The 24,236-nt window shown below is 37.5% G+C and overlaps 1 protein-coding gene across 12 annotated transcripts in view; it reads left to right on the forward strand.

The window, feature by feature from the left end:
* The window catches only part of plekha5 (pleckstrin homology domain containing, family A member 5), a 461,083-nt gene that overhangs the window by 195,250 nt on the left and 241,597 nt on the right, over positions 1-24,236 (forward strand). The window contains exon 1 of one of the 12 annotated variants that reach the window (XM_039769756.1): positions 2,390-2,718. The exons of the other annotated variants lie outside the window; for them this stretch is intronic. The gene's annotated coding sequence lies outside the window, so the exon portion shown is untranslated. Of the gene's footprint in view, positions 1-2,389; positions 2,719-24,236 lie in introns of those variants that run through there. 12 annotated transcript variants of the gene reach the window in all.

Consider the following 24,236-nt stretch of genomic DNA (forward strand, 5'->3'; position numbering starts at 1 on the left):
GCTGCAAAAGGGGGACACAGCAGATACTGTAAGCAAAGGTTCACATACTTTTGCCACTCACAAATATGTAATATTCGATCATTTTTCTTAACAAATGACCAAGTATAATATTTTTGTCTCATCTGTTTAATAGGTTTCTCTTTATCTACTTTTAGTACTTGAGTGAAAATCTGGTGATGTTTTAGGTCATATTTATGCAGAAATATAGGAAATTCTAAAGGGTTCACAAACTTTCAAGCACCACTGTATCTATACAAATTGTAGACAATGGAATTAAAGTTAGAGCCTTCCTTTTCAATAAACTTAATCAGTAGAGAAACACCACTTGGTCTCCACCTTTTTATCAGTGTTTTGACTGTTCACACATTGTACACACATGACCAGCTAATCAAACTGGAGTGATTGGTAGCCTGATTTTGTAACTTCTGTTGGCATATTGCTTGTTTGCTTGACTGTTTAACTGTACCTGTTGCCACCGAAATTTTTTTTTTAATATTAATTGAAAGCAATAACTTGAATGAAATAATTTAATCAAAAAAATTGCCTGGTCCTACGTGAGTCATATTTATTTTGCATATGACAATTGCCTATTATGGTTTGTTTTGCAGACATATGTAATTTTCTGGAGAACTATCTTCTTGGTGTCATCTTGGTTGACTGTACTACTCCTGAAGGTCCAGCTTCTGGAGGAGCTTCTATTCTATGCAAAGCAACAGAAGCAGAACATCTGCAAAGAACTTAAATATGACACTTTCTATTCATGACACTGCCAGAGTTGTAATCATTTTGTTGATATAGATTTTTAGTAACATTAGGCTCGGGCTTGCCACATATCTTATCCCTTAGCACTGAATGGAAATTCTTTCTTGTTTAGGTATTCATTTTTATTCTGATGTTGTTTTCTGTGTACTGTATTTTGTTGTAGAATTGTATTTGACATTACATTGGAAATCAAATTGAATGAAAGTCTTTTAAAAGTTTTTAAAATTAGGATTTTTTTTTGGTTCATTTCTCTGTTGGGGTGTGTAGTGTAATAACTTGAAATTAGCAGGTAGTCTAGTTGTAGGTTAACATTAGTACATAAGAACTTATCCAGGAAATTGACTACACAGTTGACTTTGCTTTGTTGGCGTTACATTCCACTCCACTTTTGTAGATGGTGTTTTTTGGCCTTTGCTCCAGATCTTTGCTGACCAGACTGATTATTTTGGGGAGAATACCCAGAAGATTAGAGTGGTTTTGTGTCAGCATCTCATTGCTGATATAGTTGGTCCATATACCTTCTTGGACAGGTAAACAAAACCTTTCATTATAATTTGCTTTAAACGTTTTAGTGTGGGGTTTCTCGTTTCATTGATTTTTTTTTTATTTCTTTTGTGTAGCTTGGGTAAAGTGTACTGTTTTTTTGGAATTACACATTCAGGATACACAAAAAAGCATCATTTACTGATTAACGTTATGATCCTGCTTATTCCAATATTGGGCAGAGTGAGAAGTGACACCAATATAAGGTAGAAATATTAACTGTTACACTCACTCTCTCATGCATAAAACATGATTCAACTAATAACATAACACATTCATTTAAAATGTGTATGAAAATTGGAGTATACGGTCAAAATTTGTTCACATAGGGAAGGAATGTACATATTATAATTATGTGATAGGGGTCTGACAAGGGTGTTTGCCTTTAAACTAATTATACAGTAAGGAATTCTGCTCCCATATCTATAATATACTGTATTACACTCTTCCCGAGAGTGATACAGGGCAAATGATATCCTGGCATGAATAATGTAGAAGCCTAAGCTCTTACAGAGATTTAGAACCTCTTTCCCAGTCACAGCAATTTTAAACGTTTTTTGCTGAGTTTTTGTTATGTCATATGTTGGGCTTTATCGAATTGTGAACTTATTCCCATCAATGCCTCCATTAACCACTGCCACACAGAAGCTGTAAACTCTGATTTAGAATGGGCAAGATTGTTTAAATCCACAGGTGACTATTCTAATGTATTGGGAGAAGACTAGATACTCCACTTGTTCATTGCACCACACAATAAACCCACCACAGTCTGTGCCACAGTCAGATAACATCCCTTTATTGGAAGGCAGAACAGTATTCCAACTGATAAATGTTATTAAATTTCTTTTAATTGGTAATTATGATTATTTTGTAGTTTCTTGCAAAAATGAATACAAAATAAGCAAATTACCAATAACCAAGTACTATAATAAATATATTTATGATTGAATGGATTGCATCAAATAAGGAATACTGTGTTAGAAGTTGAACTTTGGAAGTACTAACCAAGCTATTGTAATCATAATAGCTACAAATGATAATAAAAACATACACTGTAAAGATACAGATTTTGTTACTGTGTGTCATAATTGTTTTGTGTTATGATTAATAGTTGAAGGAATCACTGCCATGAAAACAAATTGTATCTCACTCTCTCACTTTTAACTGCCTTTAGCAGAAGCAAGCAAATTATATTTTTGCATATAATTGCAGGGTAGAGTGTGACATCAGCCTTGGTTTCAGGTTTCCTGACAGCTGGATGCATTATTTGCAGGCAGTTGAGAAGCACACTTGGGAAACACAGTTTGAAGGGGAATTTTACCGTTTTTGTTTTCTACTGGTTTTTTGGATGTTATCCCAAAAATAATCTGCTGAGAAGTGAACATCATGAAGTTTTTTTTCTGGAACATATAGGTAAACATAACCTAGTATCATCTTTTTTGAGTTTTGTTTTATTGTTTTGATGGCTAGTTTGATTACCCTGGTAAGTAAAATAGCATCTTTACATCATTTTTCTTTTTTCTAGTAGTCTTTTTAGATTTCCATTTAATTTTTAAAATAAGATAAATCCAAAACAACAATGTGGTTTGTTGTTTGTTTTGGATTTTTGCTTAACTACTTCCTAAGAAATTCTGAAGTGAGATTGCATATGTATTTTTACACAGCAGTCCAGTATACATTGTTAAAATATGTGAAGTATTTCACTAAACTGAGAATGACATTAAATTACTCTAGAAAGAGCTCTGGGAAGACCATAAAAAAAATAACAGTCCTCATAAACATTTTAAAAAATGAGGGAGTGCTTCTAAGTACAAACTGCTTTTTCTTTGTCTGTTAGGTTTACCACACTTAGCTTGTTTGGAACATAAGGCTACTGTATTTGGTAGAAAGGAATGAAACTGAAGGAGGGTTTTTTGTGCTGTCTTTTTCATCATTAAGGTTATAGTCCTGTGCTTTCTTACCCCTTATCCATTTTATACTAAATTTATCAGTCTTAAAAAATTAGATTTTTCATATTATACGCAGCTGGATTTATATTATTAATAAATTAAGCCACAATATAATAGATTCTCAGATAGAAAAAATTACCTTTAATCTGTGTGTTTTGTTGCATTGTTAATTAATTGACATGACATTTTGTTGTTGTTTTCTTTTATATGAAGTACAGTTTTTCTCAACTAAAATATTTTGTTTGAAGTATTTTTTGAAAATTAATGAAATACATCATGTAGCTTTTTTATTGATGTAAAGTTTATATTATGTACAAATTAAATATTTTCATGTCTATCAGTAGTAATTTTTTTAGTCATCTGTTTTCTATTGAATATATACAGTATATATATATATATATATATATATATATATATATATATATATATACAGTATATATATATAACTTTTTCTTCCACTGTGTTTGCATCATGTCTTTTCAACTTTTCCTGAAGTCTGCAAATGCCACTGTTTCTCAGCCACTAAGTTGCACAATGACCCGATGTCAGAGAATAGATTTTGAACATTTCAGCATGTTTCTTATTACTACTTCATAGTCCAGTTGCATTTTAGGTTCCTATCTGTGTTGCTGCAGACCCTCATTATGACTCTTTTATCAATAGATTGAGCACTACTGGTTATCTGTGAAGTAAATAAAAAATAGTTGCCATGGTTATCTTAGCCATAATAAAAATTGTTAATAAATCAAATTCATTGACTCAAATACCTAATAAGTTGAAATAAGGATAATCCTGAAGAAAAATTCGCTTCCATCTATTTTCTCCCCATACAGTTTTTAACAGCTGTTCCCATATATATTTTAAATGAAACTAAAACAGAGTTACTTGGGTAACCTGCATTTTTGACGACTAACATTAGCTGACATATTTTTCTGAAAGTGGCAGTGACACAGATTGTCAAGCTCTATCCACTTGTTCAGGATATAATATAATCTAATGTATGATTTTGTATGTGATGCAAATAAGCTCAATGACGTATTGTTATTTTTGGACTTTTTTCAATTACGTAGCGATATTTCTTGTTATTAGTAAGTATCCTTAATAAGTTGTTCTTGGTAGGAGACTGCATAAACTTTCTAAAAGCAAATATATATACAGTGGTGTGAAAAACTATTTGCCCCCTTCCTGATTTCTTATTCTTTTGCATGTTTGTCACACGAAATGTTTCTGATCATCAAACACATTTAACCATTAGTCAAATATAACACAAGTAAACACAAAATGCAGTTTTTAAATGATGGTTTTTATTATTTAGGGAGAAAAAAAATCCAAACCTACATGGCCCTGTGTGAAAAAGTAATTGCCCCCTTGTTAAAAAAATAACCTAACTGTGGTGTATCACACCTGAGTTCAATTTCCGTAGCCACCCCCAGGCCTGATTACTGCCACACCTGTTTCAATCAAGAAATCACTTAAATAGGAGCTGCCTGACACAGAGAAGTAGACCAAAAGCACCTGAAAAGCTAGACATCATGCCAAGATCCAAAGAAATTCAGGAACAAATGAGAACAGAAGTAATTGAGATCTATCAGTCTGGTAAAGGTTATAAAGCCATTTCTAAAGCTTTGGGACTCCAGCTAACCACAGTGAGAGCCATTATCCACAAATGGCAAAAACATGGAACAGTGGTGAACCTTCCCAGGATTGGCCGGCCGACCAAAATTACCCCAAGAGCGCAGAGACGACTCATCTGATAGGTCACAAAAGACCCCAGGACAACGTCTAAAGAACTGCAGGCCTCACTTGCCTCAATTAAGGTCAGTGTTCACGACTCCACCAGAAAGAGACTGGGCAAAAACGGCCTGCATGGCAGTTTTCCCAAGACGCAAACCACTGTTAAGCAAAAAGAACATTAGGGCTCGTCTCAATTTTGCTAAGAAACATCTCAATGATTGCCAAGACTTTTGGGAAAATACCTTGTGGACTGATGAGACAAAAGTTGAAATTTTTGGAAGGCAAATGTCCCGTTACATCTGTTGTAAAAGGAACACAGCATTTCAGAAAAAGAACATCATACCAACAGTAAAATATGGTGGTGGTAGTGTGATGGTCTGGGGTTGTTTTGCTGCTTCAGGACCTGGAAGGCTTGCTGTGATAGATGTAACCATGAATTCTACTGTCTACCAAAAAATCCTGAAGGAGAATGTCTGGCCATCTGTTCGTCAACTCAAGCTGAAGCAATCTTGGGTGCAGCAAATCCACCTCTGAATGGCTGAAGAAAAACAAAATGAAGACTTTGGAGTGGCCTAGTCATCAAAGTCCTGACCTGAATCCAATTGAGATGCTATGGCATGACCTTAAAAAGGCGGTTCATGCTAGAAAACCCTCAAATAAAGCTGAATTACAACAATTCTGCAAAGATGAGTGGGCTAAAATTCCTCCAGAGCGCTGTAAAAGACTCATTGCAAGTTATCATAACGCTTGATTGTAGTTATTGCTGCTAAGGGTGGCAAAACCAGTTATTAGGTTTAGGGGGCAATTACTTTTTCACACAGGGCCATGTAGGTTTGGATTTTTTTTCTCCCTAAATAATAAAAACCATCATTTAAAAACTGCATTTTGTGTTTGCTTGTGTTATATTTGACTAATGGTTAAATGTGTTTGATGATCAGAAACATTTTGTGTGACAAACATGCAAAAGAATAAGAAATCAGGAAGGGGGCAAATAGTTTTTCACACCATTGTGTATATACCATTGTTATATATAATATGTATAATGTGTGTGTGTGTGTGTGTGTGTGTATGTGTGTGTATATATATATATATATATATATATATATATATATATATATATATATATATATATATATACAGTAATCCTCGTCGATCACAGGGTTATGCGTTCCAGAACCCCATGATAGGTGAAAATCCGTGAAGTAGAAACCATATGTTTGTATGGTTATTTTTATATATTTTAAGACCTTATAAACTCTCCCACACTGTTAACATTATTAGAGCCCTCTAGACATGAAATACCCTTTAGTCAAAAGTTTAAACTGTGCTCCATGACAAGACAGAGATGACAGTTCTTTCTCACAATTAAAAGAATGCAAATGTATCTTCTCTTCAAACGAGCGCCATCAGGAGCAGAGAATGTCAGAGAGATAGAGAGAGCGTGACAGAAAAACAAACAAAAAATCAATACGTGCTGTTGGGCTTTTAAGTATGAGCACCGCGATAAAGCAGCCGCAAAGAAGGGAGCAATGTGAAGGTAGTCTTTCAGCATTTTTTAGAATAGCCTCCGTATCTTCTAAACAAACAGCCCCTCTGCTCACACCCCCTCTGTCAGGAGCAGAGAACGTCAGAGAAAGAGCGCACGAGATTAAAGCAAACAATCAAAAAATCAATACGTGCTTTTGGGCCACCGCGATAAAGCAGCATTTCTTAGAGGAGCGTCCATATCTTCTAGGCAAACCGCCCCTCTTCTCACACCCCATCCGTCACGCGCAGAGAATGTCAGAGAAAGACCGAGAAAAGCAAACAATCCGCTCGGGGAAGCACATCGTATATCATTGAGGAGTTTTAGTTAATATGTAATACATGCTCTGATTGGGTAGCTTCTAAGCCATCCGCCAATAGCGTCCCTTGTATGAAATCAACTAGGCAAACAAACTGAGGAAGCATGTACTTTAAATTAAAAGACCCATTGTCCGCAGAAATCTGCGAACCAGCGAAAAATCCGTGATATATATTTAGATATGCTTACTTTTAAAATCCGCGATGGAGTAAAGCCGTGAAAGTCGAAGCGCGATATAGCGAGGGATCACTGTATATACTGCTCAAAAGAATTAAAGGAACACTTTTTAATCAGAGTATAGCATAAAGTCAATGAAACTTATGGGATATTAATCTGGTCAGTTAAGTAGCAGAGGGGGTTGTTAATCAGTTTCAGCTGCTGTGGTGTTAATGAAATTAACAACAGATGCACTAGAGGGGCAACAATGAGATGACCCCCAAAACAGTAATGGTTTAACAGGTGGAGGCCACTGACATTTTTCCCTCCTCATCTTTTCTGACTGTTTCTTCTCTAGTTTTGCATTTGGCTACAGTCAGTGTCACTACTGGTAGCATGAGGCGATACCTGGACTCTACAGAGGTTGCACAGGTAGTCCAACTTCTCCAGGATGGCACATCAATACGTGTCATTGCCAGAAGGTTTGCTGTGTCTCCCTGCACAGTCTCAAGGGCATGGAGGAGATTCAAGGAGACAAGCAGTTACTCTAGGAGAGCTGGAGAGGGCCATAGAAGGTCCATAACCCATCAGCAGGACCAGTATCTGCTCCTTTGGGCAAGGAGGAACAGGATGAGCACTGCCAGAGCCCTACAAAATGACCTCCAGCAGGCCACTGGTGTGAATGTCTCTGACCAAGCAACCAGAAAGACTTCATGATGGTGACCCAAGGGCCCCATGTCCTCTAATGGGCCCTGAGCTTACTGCCCAGCAGCATGCAGCTCGATTGGCATTCGCCATAGAATACCAGATTTAGCAGATGCACCACTGGTGCCCTGTGCTTTTTACAGATGAGAGCAGGTTCACCCTGAGCATGTGACAGAAGTGAAAGGGTCTGGAGAAGCCATGGAGAACATTATGCTGCCTGTAACATCATTCAGCATGAGCAGTTTGGTGGTAGGTTAATGATTGTCTGGGGAGGCATATCCATGGAGGGTCACACAGACCGCTACAGGCTTGACAAAGGCACCTTGGCTGCCATTAGGTATCAGGATGAAATCCTTGGACCCATTGTCAGACCCTATGCTGGTACAGTGGCTCCTGGTGCACGACAATTCCGGCCTCATGTGGTGAGAGTATGCAGGCAGTTCCTGGAGGATGAAGGAATTGATACCATTGACTGGCCACCACACTTTCCTGACATAAATCCAATAGAACACCTCTGGGACATTATGTTTTGGTCCATCCAATGCCACCAGGATGCACCTCAGACTGTCCAGGAGCTCAGTGATGCCCTGGTCCAGATCTGGGAGGAGATCTCCCACAACACCATCTGTCATCTCATTAGAAGCATGCATATATATATATATATATATATATATATATATATATATGTATGTATGTATGTATGTATGTGTGTGTGTGTGTGTGTGTGTGTGTGTATATATATATTATATGTATATATAATATGTGTGTATGTATATATAAATATATATATATATATATAATATGTGTGTTTGTGTGTGTATATATATATATATATATATATATATATAATATATATATATATGTGTGTGTGTGTATATATATATATTAGCAGAATACCCAGCGCTTCGCAGCAGGAGAAGTAGTGTGTTAAAGAAGGTTCGAAAAAGAAAAGGAAAAATTTGAAAAACAACGTAACTTGATTGTTAATGTAATTGTTTTGTCATTGATATGAGTGTTGTTCTCATATCTATCTATCTATCTATCTATCTATATATATATATATATATATATATATATATATATATATATTTATGTTGTTCTCATATCTATCTATCTATATATATATATATATATATATATATATATATATATATATATATATACCGCTTGGCAGCGGAGAAGTAGTGTGTTAAAGAAGGAAAGAGAAAGAAAAGGAAACATTTTGAAAATAACGTAACATGATTGTCAATGTAATTGTTTTGTCGCTGTTATGAGTGTCGCTGTGATATATATATATATATATATATCAAAATACCTAACCTCGCGATGTCATGTGTTAAAGAAGTTATGAAAAGAAAAGGAAACATTTTAAAAATAATGTAACATGATTGTCAAAGTAATTGTTTTGTGTATTTGGCGGCAGCATCACAAAGTTTTTTTCGTCTAGCTGCATCAGAAAATGTACCACAACGTCTGACATGCCTCCTTTTTAGTGTTTTCTCACAGCTTGGATTGCTGCTGTCATATATATAAACACACACACACACACACACATACATATATATACACATACATATCTTCATATCTACATATCTATATACATATCTACATATACACATATATATACATACCTATCTACATCATATATACACATACATACATACACACACACAAATTATATATATATATATATATATATATATATATATATATATATATATATATATATAATGTAGATAGGGGTGTGTGTGTGTGTGTTTTTATATATATATATATATATATACACATACATATACTTGTGTGTATGTTTGTATGTGTCTATATGTGTGTGTATAGCTTTGGTCACTGAGTGCAAGGGAAAAATAATAAAATATAGTCTATAAGTTATTAAACAGTAAAACATTAACGTTTTAAGAAGTACAGGTACATTGAGCACTACTGGAGTGGTTTCAGGTAAACTACATTTTAAAGACTGTGTAACACAACAGGTAAGTAACTAACAGCAGCTAAAATGTATATGGATCATCTCTCGGTAGTTGATCCCTTTTGAAAGGCGCTACACGACGGCTGTGGTATAGAAATTACATTTTCTATGTGAAGGTTCAAATTTGTGCCTCTGGTAATGTGCCTTACCGGCATTTAAAGAAAATTAGTTTTGTGTCCTATGCAGTGTTAACAGAGAAAGGCTTTGGTTTGGGATAAAAGGAAAAAAGGTGTAAAGAAAGGAAAGTTGCCTTTTTCTTTTATATAGTATAGAGAGATGTGTTCGCTGACGTTATGATCGCCTTGTGTAGACTGGTGAGACGTCCCCGCCATTAATCGGCTGTGATGGCACTGTCAGTCCTCCACTCGTGTGCGTGTGAGCCATAATCCGAGGTGAGGACCTCATAATCGATACGCAAAAGAAAGTGTGAATCGCCTTAATATTATTTTTCCGTGGTGTAGAAAAGGGGTCCCGTGTTTGCACTTGTCTGGGCTATAGCGCCGGGGGAGGATGAAAAAAATTAAAAGTGCTCACTTTGACTTAAGGCAGAAGCGCAGTCAGCGTCTCAAAGGCCGGCACAGCTATGCTTGTAGCGCTGGCTGCTCGACTTTGCTGGGCAGGAGACCACAGTTTTTGCAGACATGTTCATGATATCAAAAGTCTCAGCGCTCTTTGGAGGTCATTCATCTATACTAATAAAAGGCAAAGCCCTCACTCACTGACTCACTCACTGACTCATCACTAATTCTCCAACTTCCCGTGTAGGTAGAAGGCTGAAATTTGGCAGGCTTATTCCTTACAGCTTACTTACAAAAGTTGGGCAGGTTTCATTTCGAAATTCTACGCATAAGGGTCATAACTGGAAGCTATTTTTCCCCATATAATGTAATGGAGTCTTGAGTTGGAGATGGCGCGGGGGGCGGAGTTTCGTGTGACATCATCACGCCTCCTACGTAAGCAGTAGAGCACAAGGAAGAACTCCAAACAGCGATCAGCACAAAACGCCATTTCACAATTGAGAAGGCAGAAAAACATTATGAAGCAAATCATGCATACAAGCATATTCATAAGTACAGCTACTGCGGAAACAAAGCACGGCGTGAACCGTAAGTTTATATTAAATTAAGTTCATAGGCTACCACTAGCGTTTGTAATTTAGTGCCTGCCCATATAAGGCCGTCCATCAGCTGCAATCCAATACAAACACTGCCGGTAAATATTCACGTGTGAAGGACTGTGCTTATGCAGAGGAAGATGAGATGGTCAGGGTGGTGTTTGGCACAAACTCATTGAAACTGCGAGAGAAAGTTTTAAGTGCGGGTCTTAGCTGACATTACACGAGATGGCACCAGTACAGCTGGGAACCTTCGATGCAAGAACATCAAGCGGCTCACGTGAACTGACGCAGTGCACAGCCAAAAAGCAACAGTTCCAAAGAGTGCTGAACAAAAACCGAATTACACAATTGAGAAGGCAGCAAAAAAATATGAAGCGTCTTATACATAGAATCATATTCATAAGTGCAGCTACTGCGGAAACAAAGCACACGGTGGAAAAAAGTGAACTGTCCTGCTAAAGGAAGACAGTGTAAAAAAAACCCGTGCATGCAGTTTGTCACATCACAGATAAAAAGGAAGACGAGCTGTTTATTGATGCAGTAAGGAACTAATCGATGAATGAAACCGCTTATCTTTACAACGATTGACAAACACGGAATGTAACTTGAACACATCCTACAAATACGAGCCTGATTGAAAGAAATAATGATAATCAAATCCTTGATGACAGCAACATTCAATAACACTCACAAAACAATTACTGTATATTGACAATCATGTTACGTTATTTTTAAAATGTTCCCTTTTCTTTTTCATAACTTCTACTTCTCCACTCGATACACGGTATATATATATATAAATGTATATATATATCCCGATCTACAATACATACTTTAGCATAGACAAGCCACACGCTGTGGCGCAATTGTAGAGTCTTCGCCTCTAACGCCGAAATTTCAGCCTTCTACCTACACGGGAAGTTGGAGAATTAGTGATGAGTGAGTGAGTGAGTGAGGGCTTTGCCTTTTATTAGTATAGATATATATATGTGTGTGTGTGTGTATATATATATATATATATATATATATATATATATATATATATATATATATATATATATATATATATATATATATATATATATATATATATATATATATATATATATATATATATATATATATGTATGTGTGTGTGTGTGTATATATATATATATGTGTGTGTATATATATATATATATATGTGTGTGTATATATATATATATATATTTATTGGGCCTTTAATGTATTAAAATAATTGGGTTCCTGTTGATGCTGGAAACTTTTTATGCTAGGTCTAAACCAATACGAAATACTGTAAGAACTTACAATAGATGCTAACAAGATGTTTGTTAGGGCGGTCAGGCTTTACAAAACATTGTTTTTCAAAATACCACTTGTTTCTTTTTAGAATAAAACATGGAAGTTAAGTTGATAAAGTAATGTTATGTATTCTTACTTTATTCAGGATGATGTGGTTGTGTTGGTCTGAGATTCACTATAAAATAAGTCTAACGAAAACAAGATAGGCAGTAGTATTTAAAACATGATTGTTTTTCTTCCTTTCAAGGTTTGGTCATCTGATTAAATTTTGTAGTCCCTTTAAGATAATGACTAACACTGTTTAATATCTTGTCACACTGGCATTTTCTGATATTTCATATTTCTTGAGGAGTGGATTCTGAATAGTTTAAAAACCAATATAAATTTAATGAAATGATGTGTAATTTTAAACATAGTTGGGTAATCTTTTTTAGTGCTGTATTGTGTCTAAATGTATGTACTATGCATTTAATATTCTGTACAAGACGGCGCATTGCTGCACCCACCACACAACAATCCACCTCAGAATCTTAGATTAGGATCCGAGTGCAGCCATGCAGTGGGTGACACCTCAGTACTACACTTGTTCAAATTAAAAGGAACAGTGTGAGGATTTTTACAGTGGCTGGGGTGCCAGTCCTGCCACTAAACCCCAACTTTTTCCAGCAAGTTGGAGGTCCTGTTTGCAGTACAGGATACAGGTTAACGTCATACCCAACATTTACGGGATTTGAACTGGCAACTTTCCCATTGCAGATGCAGATCTCTAGCATCAGAGGCCACCACTCCACCCACACACAAGTATAGGATGGATGTTTTTGTGGATTATTTGTTTGAATAAATAATGTTATGAGTTGTGACTCAGGCGCCGCCGGGAGTGGCAGCCTTTCTAGCAACTCCGTGTACGACTTTATCTTTCTACCTTTTTCTGTATTTTTCTCTATTTCACTGATCACTCCTATCACTTTCTTTTATGTGGACTTGTTCCCTGTACACTTTTTGCTACTTTTTATTACGTGGACATGGATTTTTACACACCGAGAATCATCTATTCAAGTAGTCAACTTCAAGCACTGAGAACAAATGCCCACGCCAGTGTGGTTCCCTGACGAGGTAAAAAGGCAGTATCGTGGCAGCAGAGCTGGAGCTAAGCTAAAAGTGAAGCGGCTTGCAAGAAAGTGGCGTTTCAAACCTTCAGTGCCTTCTGTGATCCTGGGAAATGTGAACTCACTTCCAAATAAGATGAACAAACTAGCCGCGCTGGTGAAAAATGTCAGGACCTACAGAGAATGCAGTTTGTTGTGTTTTTGTGAAACTTGGCTAACAACTAACATCCCAGATGCTAACGTGGAGCTACCTTTGTTTAGCACATTTATAGTGGACAGAGATGCAAATACCTGCGGAAAACATAGAGGAGGACTCACTCTTTATGTAAATACAAGGTGGTGTAAATCTGGACATGTAAACATCAAAATTTCCACTTGCTGCAGGGACATCGAACTGTTGGCCATAAGTCTGCATCCCTATTACTTGCCCAGAGAGTTTGGACACGTCATTGTTGTTATTGTTTACATCACTCCTCCGGTGGACGAGGACATAGCGGGTGACATAATCCATTCCGCTGTTCTAAATTACAAACACAGCACCCTGAGGTGCTTCTGCTAATTGCTGGAGACTTTAACCATGTGACGCTGGACAAAACATTGCCTGCCTTCTCCCAGTATGTGCATTGTAACACCCGGGGAAATAGGACTATTGACCTACTGTATGCAAATGTTAAAGACACATACAGCGCCACCCCGCTGCCTGCGCTTGGGAAAGCAGATCATAACCTGGTTCTGCTTCAGCCTCACTACAAACCAAGAGTGAGGGAGCTACCTACAACCACACACTCATTCAGGAAGTGGTCCCCTGAGGCAGAGCAGGCTCTGAGAGACTGCTTTGGATCTACGGACTGGGATATCCTGCAGGGGTGAGAACATTGAGGTGGTTGCTGACTGCACTACTCACTACATCAACTTTTGTATGGACATTGTAGTTCCAGTAAGAATAGTACATTGCTATGCTAACAACAAGCCATGGATTACAAGTGACATCAAGGGCCTTTTGAACCAGAAGAAAAGGGCTTTTAAAGGCGGTGATCAGCATGAGCTCAAGCACGTGCAGAAGGAACTCCGAGTCCAGCTCAGGGCGAAGGAGCAGTACAGGAGAAAGCTGGAGCAGAAGTTGCAGAATAACAGCATGAAGGAAGTGTGGGATGGGATGAAAGCCATCACTGGCTGTAGCTTGAAGCGGTTTACCACCATCGAGAGACGTGGAGAGAGCAAACCAAATGAACAACTTCTTTAACAGGTTTGACCACCCTAACCCACTCTCACCTTGGAGTACTGCACCCTCCACCCATCCTTCTGCTGATACCAGCATAGGAGAGACATCCCCACCCATTTACAGCAGCCCAGGTGAGCAGAGAGCTGAGGAGACTTTGTGCCAGCAAAGCAGTGGGTCCAGATGGAGTATCGCCACGACTGCTGAAGGCCTGTGCGCTGGAGCTGGGGAGTCCTCTACAGTGCATCTTCAACCTGAGCCTGGAACAGGGGAGAGTCCCGAGGCTTTGGAAAACATCTTGCATCACCCCAGTCCCAAAGGTATCACGTCCTAGTGAGCTGAATGACATCCGGCCTATCGCCCTGACGTCACATGTGATGAAGACCATGGAGCTACTGCTGCTTCACCACCTGAGGCCACAGGTCCACCACGCCCTCAACCCTCTGCAGTTCGCATACTAGGAGAAGGTGGGAGCAGAGAATGCCATCATCTATATGCTACACAGATCCCTCGCCCACTTGGACAGAGGCAGTGGTGTTGTAAGAATTATGTTTCTTGACTTCTCTAGTGCCTTCAGCACCATCCAACCTCTGCTCCTTAGGGACAAGCTGACAGAGATGGGGGTAGATTCATACATGGTGGCATGAATCGTGGACTATCTTGCAGACAGACCTCAGTATGTGCGTCTCGGGAACTGCAAGTCTGATATTGTAGTTTGCAACACAGGAGCGCCGCAGGGGACAGTACTTTGTCTGGTTCTGTTCAGCCTATATACTTCGCACTTCCAATATAGCTCGGTGTCCTGCCACGTGCAAAGGTTCGCTGACTACACTGCTATCGTGGAGGATAGGCAGGAGGAGGAGTATAGGAACCTAATCAAGGACTTTGTTAAATGGTGCGACTCAAACCATTTACACCTGAACACCAGCAAAAACCAAGAAGCTGGTTGTGGATTTTAAGAGACCCAGGCTCCTCCGGGACCCCGTGGTCATCAGAGGTGACTGTGTGCAGAGGGTGCAGACCTATAAATACCTGGGAGTGCAGCTGGATGATAAATTGGACTGGACTGCCAATACTGATGCAGTGTGCAAGAGAGGACAGATCCGACTATACTTCCTTAGAAGACTGGCGTCCTTCAACATCTGCAATAAGATGCTGCAGATGTTCTATCAGACGGTTGTGGCGAGTGCCCTCTTCTACACGGTGGTGTGCTGGGGAGGCAGCATAAAGAAGAAGGACGCCTCACGCCTGGACAAACTGGTGAGGAAGGCACCAGGCTCTATTCATGGCAGAGCGACAGGCGTGGAGCAGGCTCCTGTCAATCATGGAGAATCCACTGCATCCACTGAAGAGTATTATCTCCAGACAGAGGAATAGCTTCAAAGACAGACTGCTGTCACTGTCCTGCTCCACTGACAGACTGAGGAGATTGTTCCTCCCCACAGTATGCGACTCTTTAATTCCACCCGGTAGGGGGTAAACGTTAACATTATACAAAGTTGTCTGTTTTACCTGCATTTTTATCACTCTTTAATATTGTTTTTTTATCAGTATGCTGCTGCTGGAGTATGTGAATTTCCCCTTGGGATTAATAAAGTATCTATCTATCTATCTATCTATCTATCTATCTATCTATCTATCTATCTATCTATCTATCTATCTATCTATTTTAAAACAAGTCACAAAATGAGAAGAAATGATTCAGAGTGAACAGATAATTTGAAAAACTATTCAATTCATATTTTAACACTAGAACTGCCACTTATTTTTCAGTATTATAACACCAAGGATATGCAAAGTGGTGTCTGAATCCTTTGTTCTCAGTAATAACACATCAGCTAGGTATTCTGATAATGCATCCCTACTGTCCTACCCCAATAGCCACAGATTGCCTAATACAGGTTGAGTGAACATAACAGTAAATAATAAATTAAATTTCAGTAAATTTCTTGCAACATGGCATATGTTGGTTGCATATATTTTCACGTAAAAAATTAGCATATAGCTAAATGCTAGATGGAGGAAAGTTCAGCAAAGCTCAAGTAAGATGTAGTTAGCAAGTGCACAATAAAGCTTGAGTCTGAGTGCCAGACATTATGCCTGTTAATGTACAATCCTTATTTCTCTCCTGTTTTTAGCCTTACTCCTTCATTAAATACTCCTTTGTTAATTATTTACATTAGCCAATCATGTGTCTTCTTTTCTGTACCAAAGAAGTGGTCACTACAATGTATTTACAGCGAGGAAATAGCCCCAAAAACTCAACATTAGTATGCAGCCCATAAAAGTTATTCATGTTTGTGATAAGTTAAATTTAAACACAGCTTAGTGTTGAAAATTTGTCTAGTTATGGCTTTGGCAATAAAGCCCTATTAATAAAATAATAAAAAAATGCCAAAAAAAGCATTGGTAGGCTTTGCGCCCTATGAGCCAAGTTACACGAACTATTCTAAAACATTTAATTAATTATTAACCACTTTAATGCTGATCTTTCTGATCATAAAAAAGGTCATTGCGATAGCAATTGACAAATAATTAATTGCAGAATTATGGTATTTAAGGGGTTCCTCTAGACTGCCTCTTTCTTGTGCACAATTTGTGCACAAAAACTAATCAGAACATAGTCATCTCATAACAGGCTTAAATTTTGAGTTTGATATTTTTCCGTCCAGCTGTTTTAGCTCTAGTCAGTCCTCAAGAAGCTGTGACACACAGACAGACACACATCCATCATTGAGATATTGATGTTTTCGGTATCAGGGGAGCCTAAAACATCACGATCCATCAAAAACTGGAGAATGAAAGTTTGACAAATCTAAAGCTTTTGCTCCTCCCCCACAGATGACAGGTTATGGTGGGGGGAGGGCACAAATTAAAAATAGAAGCTTCAACATACAGTTGACAAAACAAATGAAAACAAAGGCTTGATTGAATGACATAAATAAAAATCCATAAACTTTTAATAATACTATAGTACTGCATTATATTCATATTGAAAATTCCTATTATTAATGCTAATTACCTATTTAAGTTACAGTTTCCGGTAAAACTATGCAAAAAACATGAACAAAACCTAAATTAAGTCACTAGTAAAACAGAAATTTATCTATGGCAAAAATCTTTTACTTATGTGCATTTGTATGTAATAGGGCTCCCACATATTATTTTGTAAATGATTATTCTACTAACTATTTTTGACCAAATAATACAATAGGCATATGTGTGCTGTATAAATACTGAATAATTTTATATACAGTATAGAGTTTAGAGAAAAGCCAAGCAAAATGACACCTTTTATTAGCTAACTAGTTAGCCAATAAAAGGTGTCATTTTGCTTGACTTTTCTCTACATTCATAATGGCTAACACGGTACAACACCCTAGTACTACATATATAGAGTTTGAAAACATAACTAAAATAACTCCAACAAAAAGACAAACAAGACAGGACTGTTAAACATAAAATATTTAAGTCGAAATAGCATATAGCTGTGCAACGTGAAACTTGATTAGGCTTTTGGGTTATTTTAGACTTCATTGTTACAATGAATATTCTAATACTCATGTTGCATGCATTTTTAAAAAAATCTATCTTAAATTAAGGTAAATGTTATTCATACACATCTTAAATAGAACTGCCAGGCATATTTGGTATAAATAAGCATAGTAATGTTTGTATAAATTGATTATACATTAAACTTTCTGTAACATAATTAAAACAAAAGTAACAGCTACTTTTTTGGCAGTTATTTTTGTACTGCCAACTTTGGTACTGCTTCACACTTTGTTCTGAAGGGTGCAATGCCTGCACAGTAAGCTTTCTTTTTTTTAATTTCCTTTGCTTGTTATTGCCATCATCACATTGAAGCATTTATTATTTATAAAAATGATAATGAGGAGGGCTGATTATACACATGTAAATCTGTTCATTCATTTTACATTCTTGATATTTGTTGGCAAATTTTAAATTTTTTCCAAAAGTAACGCATTAGATATCTTAAGTAGTAGGTTATATCATACAGTAAGTGCACATTAATAATCCGTCAAAAATCCTGTGCAAAAGGTTCTGTACAATTTCTGTACAAGTTCAAACGCATCGGATTTTTTGCTTGAAATTACTCTGTGCTTGCTTCAGACATAGGCGGCAAAGTGAATTGGGAAGACTTCTTTAGTGTAAAGGTCACTTCTTAGGCTACATTCATTGTAACTCTTCCTTCTAGGGTGCTCTTTTCTAGTGAGTTAAGGGCAGTGGGACGGTCATTGGTTTGTCTGCACCAATTTGAGAGAGAACATCTCACTATGATTAAGAAGTGCATACCGTTTTTTATGTTAAAACCAGGATTTTGCTGAACTGCATCGTCTGTGCATTTGACACTGTAAAATTGCAGTAGAAATTTTGTTTATCTTCAAAAAAGCAAATTACCCATCTGCAGCTCCACTGCAAGCAGACACCTAGTTGTGTGTTGGTTTGCTGCAAACTCCCTTTCAGTTTGGATTAATTGTGCTGCATTGAAAAATGCTCTTACTAAGTCTGCCTGATAGTTTGTTGAATATAATTTATTTACAATTGAATGACTGGAGAAAATACCCAAAAATACTTTAAAAGGCTGACCTATGTTTTATATGTAGGATGTAATTGCTTATCAGTTTTGAGAACTGCTGATTAAATGTTTTTTTTTTTCAGTTCCACACGATGACAGTTAAACATTTGCAATTTGTCTGCCCTGGCATAAATACAGTATCAGGCAAGGGTGATAGTGCAGCTCTGTCTGAAATAAAACTAGCAAGTGCACTTAACAAACTAAATTATTATTAAACTAGACATTAAGCCCGTTACAATAACGGGCGTTAGAACAGTAGTGCATAAACATTAATTGTTGATATTTACTTGCTGAGCTGACCGTTCTTCCAGGAGATGTTTCTTATTTAGGATTTGATTGTCTGTGTCTTTTGTCCTACTTGACGTGTCCTTTTTTTTTGGGTGGCATGTTGCTAGTAGATAGTCACAGTAATATAGGCTTGTACGTCCGTAATATTTTTTGTTACAGTAATACTGGCTGGTATGTGGCTGTAATATGCATCACTGTTTTGTGTGCCTTTAATTTTCTCTCGCAGTACGGATTTTATGTGTACGAAAATAAATCTACTTTTAAAAGTCATACTATTGTAATATCATGAAAATTTGTATATTTAGGAAAACCCCTTCAACGACTGACACTTTACCGGGCCAAGCTTCTTAATCGCAAATCGAACATCCTCAGAGTGAACACTTGCACAACAACAAACACTAATCCCTCTTTGGGGAAGCTGGTCTCCGTGTCTCAGTACCCAGTTGGATTTTTCATGCCTTAAGTTTTAGGTCTTACCTCATTTACCAAAAACTGATTGGATCGGCCGCGCGTTATTTAATAAGTCCCGCCCTCTCTGTCTTGTATGACGCTTCAGGCGGCCTTTGAAGCATCTGCTTTGCAGCATTGAACCGTGCCCCGCGTATGCACACTTCACCAGAAGACACACAGAAACATGGACGCACACAGGGGTTTTATTAAAGAGGATTAGCAAGCATATGTACTGAAACATTATGTTACTTCAGTGCATTCTCATGTAAAAATGGTGGTAAATGACAAGTAATTTTATCTGTTCTGTCTAAAGAAATACTGTGGCTCTGACTTTCATCCCAATGGTAGTCACTAGCATGCATTTCTCAGGATAACCAGCTTCACAATGCTAAAGAAAACTGTTTTTGAATAGCTAAATAAGAGTAAGTGAGTTACTTAAAGTATTATTGGCTTGTCCATTGGTATACTTCAGTGTGTATCTGTTTCAGTTGTTCATACATTTGGCTAATGCTGTTGTTGGACAATCTGTTTTTTTTTTTTTATCAGTCGCAAAAGTCCTAGCAGCAATCCAGACTGTGACTAAAAACCAAAAATAGGCTTTGGCGATTTAACATTTTTACATAATTTGCCAGTGGCAAATTAAATGATTGTAACTAATTATATTGTAACAGATGCAAACGGCCATTTTTTTTTTTTATTGATGAGAGGATCTGCTATTAACATATGTGTCGGTACTGAGTGTGAATTCTCCCTTGTAGTTTTGTGAATCTCATTCCAGTAAAGGCTGGTTTATACTTTGTACTGGATGCCAGGCCTGGGTGCAACAAATTGAAAATTAGGTCAGACATTGAGAGAATACAACAACAACAACATTTATTTATATAGCACATTTTTATACAAAAAAATGTAGCTCAAAGTGCTTTACATAATGAAGAATAGAACAATAATAGACACAGTAAGAAAATAAAATAACTCTCCATTAATTAACATAGAATAAGAGTAAGGTCCGATGGTCAGGGTGGACAGAAAAAACAAAACAAAAAAAAAAACTCCAGATGGCTGGAGAAAAAAATAAAATCTGCAGGGATTCCCGACCATGAGACAGCCTAGTCCCCTCTGGGCATTCTACCTAACATAAATGAAACATTCTTCTTTGTATTTAGGGTTCTCACGGAAGGACTTGATGATGATGGTCGCTTAGACTTCTGACTTTTAGTCCATCAACGTTGGAGCATCATGATGCTTTGAGTAGGTGGTGGTGGCGCAGGCCGCCACCACAAAGAAACTGGAAAAAGAAACAGAAGAGAGAGTAGGGGTCAGTACGGATTTTAGAGCCACCATGAATAGTTATTATGAAATCATAATTTTTATGAAATACGCATGCAACAACTTTTCTAACGACACTGTGTGGTGGTTATGTATATCACATGGTGAATTTCAAGGAGAGACTGGTTATGCTTGTGCCAAAATTATGAACGAAGGACTGAATATGATACAACAGGTCATCAAAACAAATGGAAAACATGCAAAACATTTGAAATGCATCTACCCATCCTGTAGGTCTACCACTGTGAATATTAAACTTGCTCTTCCTTTACTTCTTTATTTTTATTCTTTATTCTTTATTTCTGACACTTTGCCTCCTCTTTTTCTTCCTCTTAAAGTTACTAATAGCAGGCACAACTCCTCTTTCATTAGCAGAGTCTCACATTCTTTGCTGTGACATTGTTAGTTATGCGACTTAACCAAACACTGTCACTTACCAACAAGGAGAATATCAACATGCTCATCAAATGGGCTGCAATAAGTGTATGTGTTTTGGTCAATCACCGTGCGCATGCTTTGCAGTGTGATATGTACACAGAATTCATGTAGTAACTATAAACCAGGCATACCTTTTAATCGGCAGCACTGTTGTCAAAGGATAAATATTGAGAAATGCACATTAGACTAATTATTCCTCTTTGATAATTGACTGTGGTACAGATTTGTGTGGCAGGAATAAGGTTATGAACCTATAAGTAAGTTTGAACATTGCCATCCCCAGGGAATACAAAGCACAATAAAACCACAATAAATAACACTGACCAAATAAATCAAAACTGATGGCAACAAAAAACTTTGTGCCTTTTAAAAGTAGACATAGGAAAACACGTCCTTTCCTTTCATTGTTTACCACACAGACTGGATCTGACAGTTTGAAAATATGAGGGGTAATACATAGCGAGAAAGCTCACATGTGTCTGAGATCATTTATTACTTCTCAGTCTCCTGTCATGAATCATTGCCAGATGATTTATCCACTTTTGGAGAAAGTGAGATTGACACTTTAACTGCTTCTCAAACAAGTGTTATAACAGTTTGTGTCAAGTCTTACTGATAACAGATCCTTATTGCACAGATTTCCACCATCTTGTTGAGATCATGCTTGTTCTACCTATTTCTTCAGCTCAATGTGAATGTGGCTTTTCAGCACAGAACAGAATAAAATGAAAAGACTGAAACTCATGTAATATGTCGACCTTGGAGTATTCAGTCAGGATCAGCATAGAAGGCCCATTACTTGAGCATTTTAAACTTGCCATCCTTTCCTAATATATCTAGCACCTCTGCACATGTCCAAACCAACATAATCTCACCTCTCTGACTTTGTATCCAAACCATCCAACCTGAGCTAACCCTCTAATATACTCTTTTCTAATCCCGTCCATCCTCATCACACCTAATCAAAATCTTAACAACTTCAACTCTGTCACCTCCAGCTCTGTCCCCTGGTTTTTGGTCAGTGCCACTGTCTCCATATAAATAGCTGGTCTCCCTACCATCCTGTAGATCTTCCCTTTCACTCTTACTGATACCTGTTTGTCATAAATCACTGATCTTCTCCACCCATTCCACTCTGCCTGCACTCTCTTCTTCACCTCTTTTCCACACTTTCCTTTAATTTGTACTGTTGCTCCCAGGTATTTAAACGCATCGACTTTCAACAGCTCTACCCTCTGCATCCTCATCATTCCTCTGACCTCCCTCTCATTTACACAAATGTATTCTGTCTTGTTCCTACTGACCTTTATTCCTCTCCTTTGTAGAGCATATCTCCACCTCTCCAGGGTCTCCTCAACTTGCTCCCCACTCTCACTACAAATCACAGTGTCATCAGTAAGCACTATAGTCTATGGGGATTCCTGTCTAATCTCGTCTGCTCACCTGTCCATTAACTTTGCAAATCAGAAATTGCTCAGAGCTGATCCCTGATGTAATCCCACCTCCACTTTGAACGCATCCTTCACTCTTAAAATAGACCTCACCACTGTCATACTCCCTCGTACATATCCTGTACGACTCTTGCATACTTTTCTGCCACTCCTGACTTCATCATGCAATACCACAATTTCTCTCATGGCACTCTGTCATATATTTTCTCCAGGTCCACAAAGATGCAATGCAACTTATTCTGGCCTTCTCTGTACTTCTCTATGAACACCTTCAGAGAAACATTGCATCTGTGGTGCTCTTTCCTGGCATGAAAGCATACTGCTGCTTTCTAATCATCGCCTCCCTTCTTAACCTAGCTTCCACTACTCTTTCCCATAATTTCATGTTGTGTCTCATCAATTTTATCCCTCTGTATTACATAATTGCATAATTCTTCTCATACAGCCAATTAACCAAAGGCACTATTACTTAGGCCCATTGTTTTAGGAAATTTCCTTGGCATATATGTTAGTTTTCTGTAAAAGGCTCACAAGTCACATCATCAGTCAGACTGTCTTTCCCTAGCAATTGTGTGTGATCTTTCTCCAAATAGAAAATAGTATTTACATATGCATTTGTTACTAACATCAGAAGATATCTGATTTCAGACTTGTCTGGTTTGTCTATCACTGCGTGAATTGACATCAACATTCCATCAGGAATTACTGCTCATCAACAGGTATATCTGCCATTACTTTTAATAAATTATGCATTTCAGAAATGTCTGATATAGCAGAAAACTTGGAATTATACAAAGTGAATAGACAGCATCAGTTTTACGTGGGGAAAGAAGAATGCACGAGATGCCACATCATGGACGGAGTGACCCAAGAGTGATGTAGCTTGCAACTCTTTTGCCATGTTTTCACAAACATGGCAGACCTCTCATCTTATACAAATACAAGAATAAACTGTCGGCTTTCTTACTGGGTGTGCACATCGGTCATCAAACCGTGTTTGTGATTTAATACATTTGATTGGGTATGTATTAATTCAGTACACGCATCAGCATTTCAAAATAGCTGTTCTCATATTATATTCTTTCTCCTAAAAGCAGTATTTTTGTAGTTTTAAGGAGGCCTTTTAATCAGGGCTGGGATACATAAAAAATATTTGTATTTTTTAAATTATTTTTAAATATAATTCTATATCAATGTATATCTATACTAATAAAAGGCAAAGCACTCACTCACTCATCACTAATTCTCCAACTTCCCGTGTAG

This window comes from Polypterus senegalus, chromosome 11 (genome assembly GCF_016835505.1).
Source record: "Polypterus senegalus isolate Bchr_013 chromosome 11, ASM1683550v1, whole genome shotgun sequence".
Lineage (NCBI taxonomy): Eukaryota > Metazoa > Chordata > Cladistia > Polypteriformes > Polypteridae > Polypterus > Polypterus senegalus.